A 14181-nucleotide genomic window follows, 5' to 3' on the forward strand; every position below is an offset into this window, starting at 1 on the left:
TGTTCGTGCTGTTCCGACAACGTGGCCTCCATCACGTTCACAGGATACATCGCGCCCAAGCTGGCGCGGCTCTGCTTTAAGGGTTGCGGAGCCGATCTCATTCGCTCATGGGCAGCTTGTGTCGGCTGTACGAGAATGTGTCGGCCGCCCTCCCATGCTAGCCATCCAGCCACCTCTTCCGCACCATCAGCCATTGGAGGTCTCTACTACGCTGGAGGGCCTCACGAAAAGGTGATCACCTTCCTGCGCCTTATACCGGGCGCCAGTGTTCCTATTGAAAAACCGGGTGGACGGAAATCTCCACATCTACAAGGACGGCTCCCTCCATGCAGAGTTGTTGTTGTTGTTGTTGTTGTTGAGTTGTTCTAGGCTACTGGTGGGATTAGCCTTGCAGTTGCTGCCGGCAATTGCTCCACCGTAGCGACACTTAAAATAATGAAATCACGTAATCCGACACAGACCTCCCAATTACAAATGTTCACTCCTCAGTTCACCATGTGGAAGCCAAATCCGTGTCCTGTAGGTAATTTAACAGAAGGCGAGAGACCTCCTTCCTACACAACCGGTTCCCGCGCGGTCCATGCAGACTCCGGATCTGCCTCTGCCTTCTGCGTGATCGCTGTGTTTATGTGCTCGGGAGAGGGCCGGCTGCCTTTCGTGGCAAGCTCCGGCGCTGTTAAGGTGGTTGGCCTCTTTCTGGCTGCTGGCATGCTGGCGGAGGACCCCCAGGATTCTACGGTCGCGATCATATGCGACTCGCCGGCGGCGCTCCTAGCGCTTCATCGACGAGGACCTACCCACCCTGGCGTTGCCCTGAGGGCGGCAAAGCTTCGCGTCCTTGTTTCGGGTGGCTTCAAGATGTCGTTACAGTGGCTACCCTCTCACGTCGGCGTCAAAGGCAACAAGGAGGCTGGCGCCGTGGCGTACCGCGCTACTGTACCAGTCAGCCCCGCTGTAACAGCCTTCAACTGTACAAGGTACGCGATGCACCGGCACCTATTGGGAATCCACAGTGCTAACCCTCCCCGTTTACTTCTTTATGGCGGCCTCACAAGGCAGGAGCCGTCTCTCCCGCAGCGCCTTCGGATCGGGTGCTCCTAGCCGTTTGGTCGAAGGTAAGCAAAGACCGGGCATCATCCGCAGCCTTCTCAGCGTGTTGCGAGGACGAAACAATCGACCATCTACTGCGTTCCTAACGCGCCTTCTCCAAAGAGAGGGCTTCTCTCAACCTCTCATTCCGACGGCATGGACTCTCATCACTATCCATGCTTATGCAATGGCTCCGCCATCATAAACATTCTTACGTTACTGGCGGCCACGGGGATGTAGTGTAAATCATAAATGCGCCGTTTCGCTACTGCTGGCAGCGATGCCTAACGGTACTGGATGCTGCAATCGCCTCTCTCTTCTCTCTTTTCTTTCTTCTTTATGCCCCCGTCCCTTTCTCGAGGGTGCTCAGTCGTGCTACCTAAAGGGCTGCAGAAAATAATGCAGCTTCCTCTTCACAGTCGTATTCTCTCTATCGAGCGACAGCGCGCTCAACTCCTAACTTCCCTACCCGCCACTCTGTTATGCTAGAGTTCACTCACGACGGCCACCACTAACCCTCCTCGCAACTCGGTTGCCCGAGAGCACATGCCCTGTCCCTCAGTGTGTTTTTTCGCCGTCCCTTCCCCAAGTCTGACCACCATCGTATCCCATACCTAGCCAAATAGATAGTCGAATAGCCAAAGAAGGCGTTTCGATTTAAAAAAGGAACAGGCCTGTTCCCTTTTCTAAATTGAAACGCCTTCTTTCCAACTTCCAGCACACTAATGGAACTGTGGGCCAAACACTCACACACTATCAATGCAGAATGCGCAGAGGCATTGTTACGGTGTACGGGATCAAGCACTCCGCTTTCAACAAGTTTGGCTGCAGGTTACGCACGCTATCTTAACGTGGCACCTCAAGACTTTAAGGTAGAAAGGAGCCTTGATAATTTGGCCTTAAAAGTACAGATTCGTAGTGCAAAAGTCTACGGCAGCATAAAAATAAAGACCCATTCAACATCCTTTGGTTCTTCCCCTATTCACCCGTGCATTTTTTTTTCTTTAGCCTTTGGCTCATCTCCCATTTTTCACTCATTGCTCTGCTACTTCAGCTCGATCGGTATATTTCTCTTTCTTCCTCGAAGACGAAACCTTGCAAGAATTTATTGCTTTCGTAGAAAGTTTTCCCGTCGATCCAACAATGTTTTCGTTGCTTCCTCTCCTTCAGTATTTCCGGCACCATTTTGGCAATAATATTTTTCACTTCCAAAACGCCACTAAGAATTCGGTGAATCGGCAACTCGCACAAACCAAATGCATCTGATATAATTCTAACAGCAATTAGGCGGTCATTGATCACAAGAGCACACATGCGCGCCATCGACATGTTTTTATCTCCTTAAGGGGTTTTTTGATGACTGTTCATCGATGTGCATTTCGACGTGAAAATAAAAAAGGAGCATTGTTGCCGAAAGGCGATACATTGATTACAATGACACATTAGTGGAGAGCTATACGAATAACGACAGCAGTTTTATCGGCCGTGTAAACCTGTCAACACGTCTAACTAAACTCTTGTGCATGGTACCACGCGCGCACACGCAAATATGAACACATCTCACTCGTTGAATTCAGAAACTAGCGGTCAAACGCTGGAGTGAGGAATCATGGCAGCAGCAGCGAGCGAATTAGTCCTCGTGCTGCGTCTCGCATCAACGAGAAGTAAGCTGTGAAAACACAGTGCGTGACGGCCTCTGTCCCCATCGCAGATGGATTTCAAGACACGCGGCCTGGGTGGGCGGGCACGACCGCCCGGCGCGCCCGCATTAAACCACACCCTCCTTCAAGAACTTCGCGTGCGACGGAAGACGGCGCGCTTCTTTCCCGGCCTCCACGTTTGTCCGGGCGAGATTGAGCCGCAATCGGCGTCTCAACCTCCGAGGGTGTCACTCGCACGTACAGCACACGGCGCGCTGCGATGATATTATTCCACTTGAATTTTATATATAACATCCCGGTAAGGCGGACGGCACAAATGTGCCTGGAGAGTCCATATAATTGCTACGTTTATAAAAGTGGTTGCACAACGTGCGCACATAAAATTGTGCTTTGTAATGTACAGCCGCCCGGCCCGTACAATAGGTTAACGTACCGTGTTTTTCGAGCGTAGAGCTGCACCATAGCTACAGTTACTCATATTTCATTATTGATTCACTGCCTAGTTTTTCGGGCCAGACCTCGAACGTACGCTTAGGTACTGAAATAGTTTACGACGGCGTACCTTCAGAAAATAACATCACAAAGGCAGCATTAGCGTGACACTCCTTTTGGAGCCAAGGCACCTCTTCTTTGCGTGAATGTTATCTTCAGCAAACGTCGCTCTCGGACTGGTTTTCTCAGTGACATTTTCCAAAGTAATTTGAAGAGTACGTCGCAGCCTTGCCACTGGAGAAAATTTCTGAAATGCTTTGGCGCGGCAAAACAATCCTTTTATTTACTAGCTCTGAAAGTCTCTTTCATTTCTTCGAAAAAGTTTGGATTTCCTATTTTAATTATTACTTTTCGTACTTGTGACAGGGATACTCCTAATTGCCTGCTCGCTCATTTGTGCTTTTTTCGTTACCTTGTTTTCTTGCCTTTCCTTCTGTTGTTGCCACTGGCTGCTGCCAGCAAGCGTACTTTTTTAAAAGCAAACCTTTTCTTTGCGAAGCTCAGGAGGTTTCGTGACCGTGGCTGCGGCCTGGCTTTATCCTTGATGAATAGGCCAACCAATCACAACGGAGCGAGCACGCCACGCCCTCCGCTGGCTTCCTCGCAGCAGCAGCAGCATCTGCGCATCCGCGGCTGCTTTGCAATGACGAAGTGGACGCTTCTTGCGCGTAGAATGGATTCGAATTTCGCCACGTACTGGCGCGGGTGCTGCCTCTTAGAGCATGATGCCTTCAAGGCGTTCGTCATTTGAGGTGTGTTGCCCGGCGCGTGTGCGCGCACGTGTGTTTGTGTGTGTGCGCGCCCGTGTGCGTGTGCGCGTGCGTGCGTGTGCGTGCGTGCGTGCACGCGCGCGTGTGTGTGTGCGTGTGTGTGTGCGTGTGTGTGTGTGTTTGTGTGTGTGTGCGTGTGTACGTGTGTGTGTACACATGTGCACTAAACACAGCTTCGCTGTATATGAATTCTAACTCGCTGTATCTGTTGCGATTCGTTTTTTCGGGCTCATTTTCCCACTCTGCTGATGACTCACTTCATGAACTTCTCAAACAAGCCTCACTCGACGAAGCGCATCTCGTAAGGATACATAGAAACTTTCTTGCTCTCCAATAAATGCACGAGTGGGGTTGCGAAAACTTTTTCTAAAACATTTACATTTCTGTAATTGCTAATGATGATATAAACGGTTCTATGGCGCAAGGGACAATAATAACGGAAGAGCGCCAATCTATGCTCTAATGTAGTAGATGGTTTGGGAATACTAACGGTGAATCTATCGAAGTAGCGTTGCTGTATAGAAGCCAAATTATTGTTGTTGCTGTGGAGTGGGTAAAGTATATACGTGTTAAAACATTGACAATGTCTGGTGAAGTGCGCGACTTACAAAAGAGATATGGTTTGAATTGATTGAAATACTGAAAAGAATCAATGTCAATAGCACTGCTGCCTCGTCAAGGCGCAAGAACCTGGAGGTGCATTCTCCACCGAATTCTGCTATCTCTGCTACTGCGGCAGAAGCCTCTGGTGGGAGGATGCACTACGAACCTTGTGGGCTAATTACCTGCAGCGCAGGTTCATTTAGAAAATTTAAAGCACCTTTGGCGCTGAAAGACGGTTCCGCACCAAGAAACATTGTTGGATGGAGAGGAGTATGCTGTTGATAAGCTGCAGGAAAGTGCTTTCTTCGCTCATCTTGTGCCTCCCACCACTCCAGGAAGACATGGAATACGTTCAGCCACTCGCTAGATCTACCACAAATGGGAGGTTCCTCGCTAGTCTCCCATAAGTGTACCCTATTCTAAATCAACAAAATAGGACGTGTATTCGTCGCGCTTTTGCTATGGACGGGCAATTATCTACATGCGGCTTGAATAAATTTAGCTTATTGACGGTACTTTTGTCCCAGGCGGATTGCCAAAAACGGCAGAACTTTTTCCATAAGAATGATTTAGTTTGTAGCAGGAATAGCTGCAGAAGATTCACAAGCTTCTTTTGTTGTGGAACTAGCAAGTATGTCTGCAACAATATTACCCGCCATGCCTGTATGGCCGGGCACCCAGCATAAAACGACATGCTGGTAAGACGCATACATCGTGCAGAAAAATGAGAATAGACCATTGACTACAGGATTGCCATGTCTTCACAGAGGCATTAAAGAACTGTAACTGTAATTGCCTTTTGTATATTTGTTTGCTTGATGTGATCTAGAGCCGACAATGGTGCATAGACCTCAACAGTAAGGATACTTCTTTACGGATTCAGAACATCAGACTCCGAGAAGGATGGACCCACTGCTGCATAAGACAAGCCGTCATGTGATTTCGATACGTCAGTGTAATAGTCGTAGCACGAGCATATTGCCTGAAGTTCAACGAAATGCATCTCAATATGTTCCACTGGGATGTGTTTAGCGATGTGAACAAACGATGTGTCGCATTCTATGAGCTGCCACTGGCACGGTGGTAACAGCTTAGCTGGAGGCATTAGACGATGTTCAAGGTGTGGCATCCCTACTGTATCACTGAGACTCCGCATACGCAACTAAAAGAGCTCTCCCGCTGCAGGTCGATTACGACCTGCCCACTTCGACAACTTGTTCAAGTCATGCTGCACCAGTCTCCCGCACACTGAGGTTACATGATTTTAATCCTATTTGAACATCATGGGCATAGACGGAATAAAAAATGGCCGATGGTAGGGAAGATGGGAGCGTGCTCATATTCACAATGAAAGCGTACAGCTCAGCACGCCTCCCTAGGGTACACCAGTTTCTTGGGTGAAGAGACGCAACAACAAATTGCCTATTTTGACGCGTAAAGTACGATCGGCCAAGTAGCTTTCTATTACCTTCAGTGTGCTCACGCGGATGCCCATTGACGATAGATCTCGCAGGATTCCTTAACGTAAACTTCGATTTCATAAGCCTTTTTCCGCATCGGTAAATTAAGATAAAAAGAGTTATCTACAAACGCGTCTCGAATGTTCGCGTCGATGCGCACGAGATGGTCAGTTGTAGACCGGCCTTCTCCGAAACCGCATTGGTAATAATGAAGCATTTTGTTTCATTCAAGGAAATATAGAAAACGATGATTAACGTCTTTTTTTTTCGAAGCGTTTACAAATGCAACTTGTGAGAGCTATTGGGCCGCCGAATTAGGATCTTAACCCTGCTTCAAAAGTGGAATAACAATAGCTTCCTTCCATGTGATTGGAAGGCATCTAGCAGCCCAAATAGTGTTGAAAAGTGCGAGTAGTGTCGGTTGTGTATCAGTGTGCACGTTTTTAATCCTGTCATACATGACTCTGTCAGGTCCGGGAGCAGAGCTCTTGCCCCTGGTAAAGGCAGCTCTCAACTCGGTAATACTGAATAAACGGTTATATCGTTCGTTCTGCCGGCATTCACGTACGAATTACTTACATTCCTCTTCCTTTGTATTTCAGGAACGATGTAGAATATTGTATCAAACTTGACACACGTCCGAAGTGCTCCCCAAGAGAGTATGCCTGGTCTTGTAAGGTATTCCCTTAGTCGTTCACCAGGGGCAACCATGGGTTTGTTGCCCTTTTAGCTTTCTTACGCCATTCCGCACTTTCGCATTCTGTGTGCATGAAATTATACCCGAGAGAAACCTTACCCAGCTTTATCACTTTGCCTGATGTCGTGTTCACTTTGCCTGCGTTTTTGTGTGTTTAAATGCGATAACATTTTCTGCATTGGGCGATCTACGCAATGCGCCCCAAGCTTTTTGTATCTCTTTCGCGTATCTCTGCAGTCCTCGGTGTACCAGGGAACATGCACTTTAAACCAAACACCATTATTTTGTGGGATAAACTGCTCAGCCTTATCAGTAATTAAAGCGGTAAAATATTCTACAGCATCATCTATACTAAAATGTTTTGTGAAATCTCGTAGTAGATAAGTTCATTTTCTAAACTTCTCCCACTCAGCCGATACCGACTTCTACCGGCGAATATGGGGAGGATTGCTGTGCTGTGTTATGATATTTGATGTGACAGGAATGTGGACAGTTACAAAAGTATTGTAGATGACATTCAAATCCAGGTCAGGCAAAACAGAGGCAGAACCGATTGCTTTATTTATATCGATGAACACAAGTTATGTTGGAAGCTGTAATAAGTGGGCTCCTTTTTATAAAACAGGCATGCACCTGGGGTTAAGAGAAAATGTAAAGCCCCTCAATCTCCCAAAGTAGCGCCATTCACTTCCCTCCTCCTCCGCTCGGCGCGGCCTCGACGGTGGCGCCGCTGGTGGTGGGCCTGCCGTAGCAGACGACGGCTAACACGCTACGGGAGGAAATCCGCGGAAAAGTTCGTTCGAGTCCTGCGGAGCAGTTTTTTCAATCTAGATCTTGCTTTGTCAGTCGGTAACTGGCCTTAAGAATGTCGTGTCGGATTTGCGGAAGAAATAGAGAAAAGCACCATTATTCAAGGCGTATTTAAGGCGTAAAGCGCGCGCACGTTGAAAGTTAGTGTTGCTGAAACACGACAGAAGCACGCGGTGTGCTCAGACACGCGAGTAATTACCAGAGTTTCAGGTTTTGACAGCGCGAAAGTATGTGCACGTGGTTTCGTAGGTTAATTTACGTACCTGCAGGATGCTTTTGTTCGGCCGGCGCGTGAGAGATTCCGACTGTCTGCGGTCAGCAATGCCTGGCAGCAGGGCCGTTTCTGTTCCGCGCCTTTTACAGATGTACGTAGCTCATGCACAGGTTGTGGTGGCCATGAGCAACGTTTTCACACATAGGCGGTATAGATAATTTTAACAACGTACCAGCATATGAAATCGTTATTTATTTATTACAGTGCAAATGGTTAGAATTTGATAGAAAAGGAAGAAGGAACTTGATGGGACAACTGGAAAGAGGTTCAGAAAATAATTATCCCCCTCCCTCATTGGCACCAGCAACACTTTTGTTGAAGTGCTAATTTTATCTCTGTATACTACGTGCGTCTGTATTCTTTTGCGTTGTAAGTTTTCACAAGGAAGCAGTGTTGCGTTAACTGGAACAGTCAAGGCACACAAGACAGAAGAAAAGTTGATTCTTGGGTTTTACATCCCAACACCACGATCTCATAAGGCACGCCATAATGGGGGCTCTGGATTAATTTTTGTTGCAGCTGGGGTTCTTTAACGCACCCCCAATGCACTGGACACGGGCCCGTTTTGACACGGGCGTCAAAAGAAGAGGTTGGAGGAGCCGTGTCACTTCACAAAGCCGCGCGTTCTTTGCCACTTGCTCGAAGTCAGCCCGCCCGATCTTGTGAATCCACACTTTTCTTCGTTTTGCGTTGCGCCCGGCGGATGGTAAAACAAAAAGCTTTTTGCCGTCACTGGGTCTGTTGTGGCAACCGTAGGCGCAGCAGCACGGCATCGCAATTAAGCACTCGGCCCTAACAAATTGTATAAAACTACCGCGCTCCTTCAAACCGCCTGCCGTACTTCGTCGCGCAGGCCCAAGAATGGGGGTCGCAGGCCCAAGATTGGGGGTCGCAGCGCGCTGGAAAGAAAAGATATACAAAAGCGCGGCGCCTGCTCTGCGCCGGAAAGAAAAAATATACAAAAGCGCGGGGCCCGCTTTCACGTGACACAGATTGGCCAATGGGGGAGCGGAGGAGGCTGGGGCGACAGGAGGAGTGGAGGAGGAAGCGCCTGGGTGAGCGGGGTGGCGGAAAGATCTAAGAATGGCGCTACTTTTGGAAAATTGAGGGGCTTTAAGAAAATGTTCAATGAGCCGACCTCTGGTGTCACAACGGGGTCTCTGCACAAGGTGTTGAGAGCGTAAAATCACCCATGAGTATGTAGGGCTCGGGCAGTTGCTCTATGAGGTCACGTAAATCTGTTTTCATGAGATGGTAGCTAAATGGCATGTATAGGGAACAGTCACTAACCAAATGATTAGAAATAACTGCCCGCCCTGACACTGCTTTCAAGGGCTGTCCGAAGGGCTACATGATGACAAGCAACACACTTGTCTGCAACGATCGCTACACCGCCGGATGAGCCTTGAGCCTCGTCACGGTCCTTTCGGAAGGTGGCGTATCTCCGAAGACCCTTCTTGGGAATAGTTTCGATGTGTCTCTTAAACACACAGCGCCTTCGGATTAGGTTTGTATAGCGGCTCTTTAACATCATCGAGAATGTGGAGGAGACCACTCACATTCCAACATAATATTTGCGTAGCCATAATGAAGGTGTTAATTCGTGTGTGCTTGAGCGCGGAAAATTATGTCAGGCCGCCAAGCCTTTTACAGGATCCACGATGCGGGGTTTTTCTTCCTTGGCACCCTTGAGGGAGCTGCGCTGGTATTTGGGCGTCTGGGACGCCAATGCAGTCCGTGTATCCATCGCGTCGGTCGAGACGCGGAATGCGGTAGAGCGGAGCACTCGCAGGTGTTTTAGGCCACTCTGTCTGGACAGAGAGCCTGAAGCTCGCAGGCAGGAAGGCCCGGTGGCTGTTCTTCGTAGGTGGTGGAGCAGCGCCGGCTGCTTTTGCCGTAAGCGCCAGTAGCGCTACCACCGGTTAACTCTGCGTATTCCTGACAGTCGCGGAAAACCATTGTTCCACTGCCCACTGCCGTGACACTCCGGCGTACCAAGTTCTTTGTACAAATGAGAGTCGCTTGCGCGGCTCTTTAAAAGAAATATTCTCTCTCACTTTGAGGGTTTTTACCTCCTTCTGCTTCTTCCGTGATGGACAAGACCTGGAGAACGCCGAGTGCACAACGTCCCAGTTTGCGCTGTGACGTTTCTCATCGCAGCCGTCAGCAGGGTGTTCGTTAGAAGCGCATTTTGCACAGGTGAGGCGACCTCGGCACATCTTCGAGGCGTGGCCAATTCGTTGCACTTGAAGTAGCTGCATGGGTTAGGTATGTACTGTGCAATACGGATTTTCAAGTAGCCTTTTTCTATGCACTCGGGTAGTGTGCTGGTACACAAAGTCAAGACGAGGTGTTTGGTTTGGATTTCATTGTTACCTCGTCGGATCCTAATGAGTTGGACATTCGTACCGTGTTGTTCCTTCTGAACGTCCAGAAACTGAATTTTGGTCAAATCTAGGTCTTGTTCGCATATTCCACTTCGTGTGCTGTGTGGAGAGCAGTGCGGGATTCGAGCGATTGGAGAGTCTCTAACCTCCACAAGTTCCGACATTTTGTGGTGCTGATGTTTGTCACGGACTTGCAGCAAAAGATCACTGCCGGCATTTTCGGGCTTTCGTAAACAGGACCTAGTTTTTGAGGTAGATACGTCGCAACTACAGATAGCGACAGTGTTGGATCAGTCTTTTCTGCATATTCACAGTGAATGAGGTGGTATTTTGATATCTCTTGGAATTGTATGACAAATCTGAGAGAGTCATTAGTGCGTCCTTTATTCGAAAGAAGGCGATGAAGTAGTCGGAGAAAAGAGCTTAAAACCATGAAGAATTCATCTTATTTCGGCAGTTATGCAAGCCACCCACCACCGAACCTAACAAGGGGAAACTATGGTAACCGAAGGAATCGATGACGCCAGCTGTACATATCTACTATATTCTATTATAGTATACCCAAGGTAGGAAAACTAAACCAGGTTAAACCATGCTGCATAAAAAATGAGAGATACAAAGAAATGACCACAAGACAGGAAAGGTTGAAAGTGACATAGAAAGAAGAAGATTGGGGAAGACAACAGGAAATCGCAACTACGGATTTGCTCGGATGGCTCAGCCCAGAGCTCAAGCCTACATGAAGCCGAGGACAAAGGAATGTGTTGCCTCTGCCGAGGGGCCTTAAAAGTCCAGACACTCAGCCTCTGCTCGACCCCCCGGATCATCTTTTCCGGGGCTTGGCTAAGCCACGCATGTTTAGAATCGGGAGGGTCGTGTGCTCGACTCGGTGGTGTCGCAACACACAAAATGCCTGCTGACGCAGACGCCGCTGTGGCGATTTCCGTATTTCCGAACCGATATGAACATTAATCATTTTAAAGCGGTCCGAAGCATCGTTTTTTCCTCCGGAGCTGAACCTGAACCAAACCAGAAAACATGCAGAAGCCTGAACGCGATGCGCCACCGAACCGGAAAACTTTTATGTCCTGGTGCTCTCCGTTACTGCGGCGTGCGAACTGCCGCCAGAGAGAATGTTTAGGCACCTTGCCGTCTCGCCGGACGTGACCAGAACCCCGGCAACGCACTGCACGGGCCAGCCAGACGCGATCGCTTAGGCTACCTTAAACTGGTGCGGCAGGTTGTTGACCTTTAAGCCCGTCTTAATCTTGGGCAACGCTCTCTACGTGGTAGAACCCGTGTCGTGGAGGCCTTCCATCTGCCAGCACTCGCGGGTCACCTCGGTGGCCGCGAGCGCCGGACGGACTTCCTGGTGGGTGAGTTAAGTCAGTAGGCTGCGTTTGTTGTTTCATTGCGTTTTTCGGCAGAGAACAGAGTCCATAACCAGCACATATGTACTGGTGCTTTGTCCTACTGTTGCCGCCATTGCGGGAGAAGGCTGCTGGAATAAAGAAGGGTTGTTGTTCCCAAGCGTTTCAGACGTCATCTGAACCTTCAGGCGCCCCAAAGGTCTTTCTGGAACGACCGCACCTGTCGGCAGGCCCGGCTATCCGCACACACGCACATGCGCAGATGACAATGAAATTTATTCAACTGTAGTCACGCTTACAACTGTGGTATGGACGAAAAGTACAATATAAGGTACAGCACATGTAAGAGGTCATACTTGATGTAAACAAAACAGATTAGCAAATGAATAATAAATGGTATCCGCTTGACACTGACTTTGCCACATACAACAACGACAACAACAAGAACAACAACAAAACATCATTACAGCGTCCACGCAAAAGCATTACTGTCAACCTCGAATGCTCCTCAGGAATGTTTCCAATGCAGCAAATTCGTGCCTTCGCATTGTCACCTATTCCCTATCTTCAGAACCTCCGGAAAAGCCGTGGATGGATGAAACAATTTGCCAAATATTTATTTTACCGCAAAAATGTCAAAGCAAGGTCTCAAACGTTTGTGATCTCTACTTATGTAACGAAGTTCTTTTATATTAACCAGAAATTTTTTCTTCTGGCCTCCGGCACGCAACCCACCAATCGGTTACACGAGAGTGCGTGACTTTTGTAAGCTGGCGGGGAAAGTCAACCGCCAACCACGGACCACTGACCGCCAGCGACCGAGGAGAAAAACGAGCGAATGGATAAACGAAACGCATTCCTTTTACTCTATGAAAATCAACACGACCGGTATAGACAAGCGCGGCAAAATATTCTCGTGTAGCCTTTCTTCCCTACGTCAGTAGATCTTGTTTCCGAAACTTGAAATTCTCTGTGATGCTGCTCCAACGGAGATCGCCATTGCGTTACCGTACACATTTGCGTGACTACAAGCACACGGAAGACACAATCGCACGCGTGTTTTCTTGCTTGCCAATTCCAACTGGCTCTTTGGGACCACTGGCGAGAACGTCACGCCACGTAATACGAACGAGAGCGCGAGCGCGCCAGTTTCAGTTCTCCCACAGACTTACCTCTCTCCTTCGCGTGCGTCACGAGAGAGAGCGTGTCGGTTTCCTCCATTCTTTTCTGGTGGCATCTAATGCTTTGAGAGGTTTTATTAGTTGGAATGTCCCCCTGCATTGGGATTGGCGTGCATCCCCCAGTCCTTTTCTCGTAGTGTAGATAACGCAACAAAGACCATGCGCGACAATGTACCGTCTTCGGTACTATACAGGTCATAATGGAACATGCTGTAACCTTTTTTCGCGATAATAAATCAACATTGTCATCATGCCACCGTCGTCACATTATCGCGATCATCATCGTGTTTCCGTATGTTGTCAAACACACGCTCGAGTCACACACACACAATTGCTTCGTGACGCATACTCGTTGGTCTTTGTGACAACTCTGAAGAATCACAACCTTTGCTGGATAGCCAGTTATACCTGCAAAATTCATAGCATAACATCTATTCTCACAGTGCGCGGGGATCTTCACATTTTAAAGCGCTTCTCTTAGGTGCCCGTCCGGGTGTTGAGTGTCGGCGCCGGCCTAACCGAGTGAACGAGCGCAGCGAAGGATTGAATAGCGAACGCGGAACGCAACAGTGGATGAAAGACGGCGATATAGAAGAGAGCGCGAGGAGAACAGGGAAGGAGGAGGGTGCAGTGGAAACACGAGGTGAAAAGCGGAAGAAGAGTGGCAAAAGCATGATAAGAAAAGTGGATGTACAGCAATGCTGTAGACGAAATGCAGCTGCCGTAACCGCGCTCGCGCCCATTCCGTTTGTGCCTCGACTTATAGCAATATGCTCTTTCCCTGTGGCCCACTAGCCATCGCACCGTCGAGAGTTTTGTAGCGCACACAACCACGTTCGCAATGGATGGTTACGTTTGTGCTTCGGCGCCGCGGTGCATGTTCCCCGCGTCCATACGCTGGTCAAGTTGAATCCGGAGTCTAATTATAATCATATTGAGATCGTGGTTCTGGGCTGTAAAAATACACGAAATTATTGTCATTATTTGAAATAACCGAACGTGCATGGGTGCTTTGTTATCATTCGGTTGGCGGCCGCACCGGACGCAGCATCTGTGGTTCTCTCCTGCCACACAGGCCAGTATCATTGCCAAAACTTCCTATTTACACCAATGTGTACGTTAGTTTAGTGCAGCTTACAAGTGAAACTCGATGAATTTCAATTTAATTTCAGCCCATTTGGCAGAGTGTTCTTTAAGAACAAAATCCGTCTTACACCGCCCGCGTTTCGCTACAAAATGCATTCAATGTCTGCCCTAACATTAAAGACATCAGAGGTACGACGTCTGCCCCAAGGGTTCCTGCATACACGTTGAAACAAGATCATTTCGGAAACTATCTGGTAAACCAACGTGGACACCTTCAAAATAGAGTCCATTAGACGAAATA

At 48.6% G+C, this 14181-nt stretch overlaps 1 protein-coding gene across 10 annotated transcripts in view; it reads right to left on the reverse strand.

Moving 5' to 3' along the window:
* Window positions 1-14181, reverse strand: part of LOC135921555 (uncharacterized) — a 315975-nt gene that overhangs the window by 215298 nt on the left and 86496 nt on the right. The gene's annotated exons all lie outside the window — the stretch shown is intronic.

This window comes from Dermacentor albipictus, chromosome 7 (assembly GCF_038994185.2).
Source record: "Dermacentor albipictus isolate Rhodes 1998 colony chromosome 7, USDA_Dalb.pri_finalv2, whole genome shotgun sequence".
NCBI classification, from domain to species: domain Eukaryota; kingdom Metazoa; phylum Arthropoda; class Arachnida; order Ixodida; family Ixodidae; genus Dermacentor; species Dermacentor albipictus.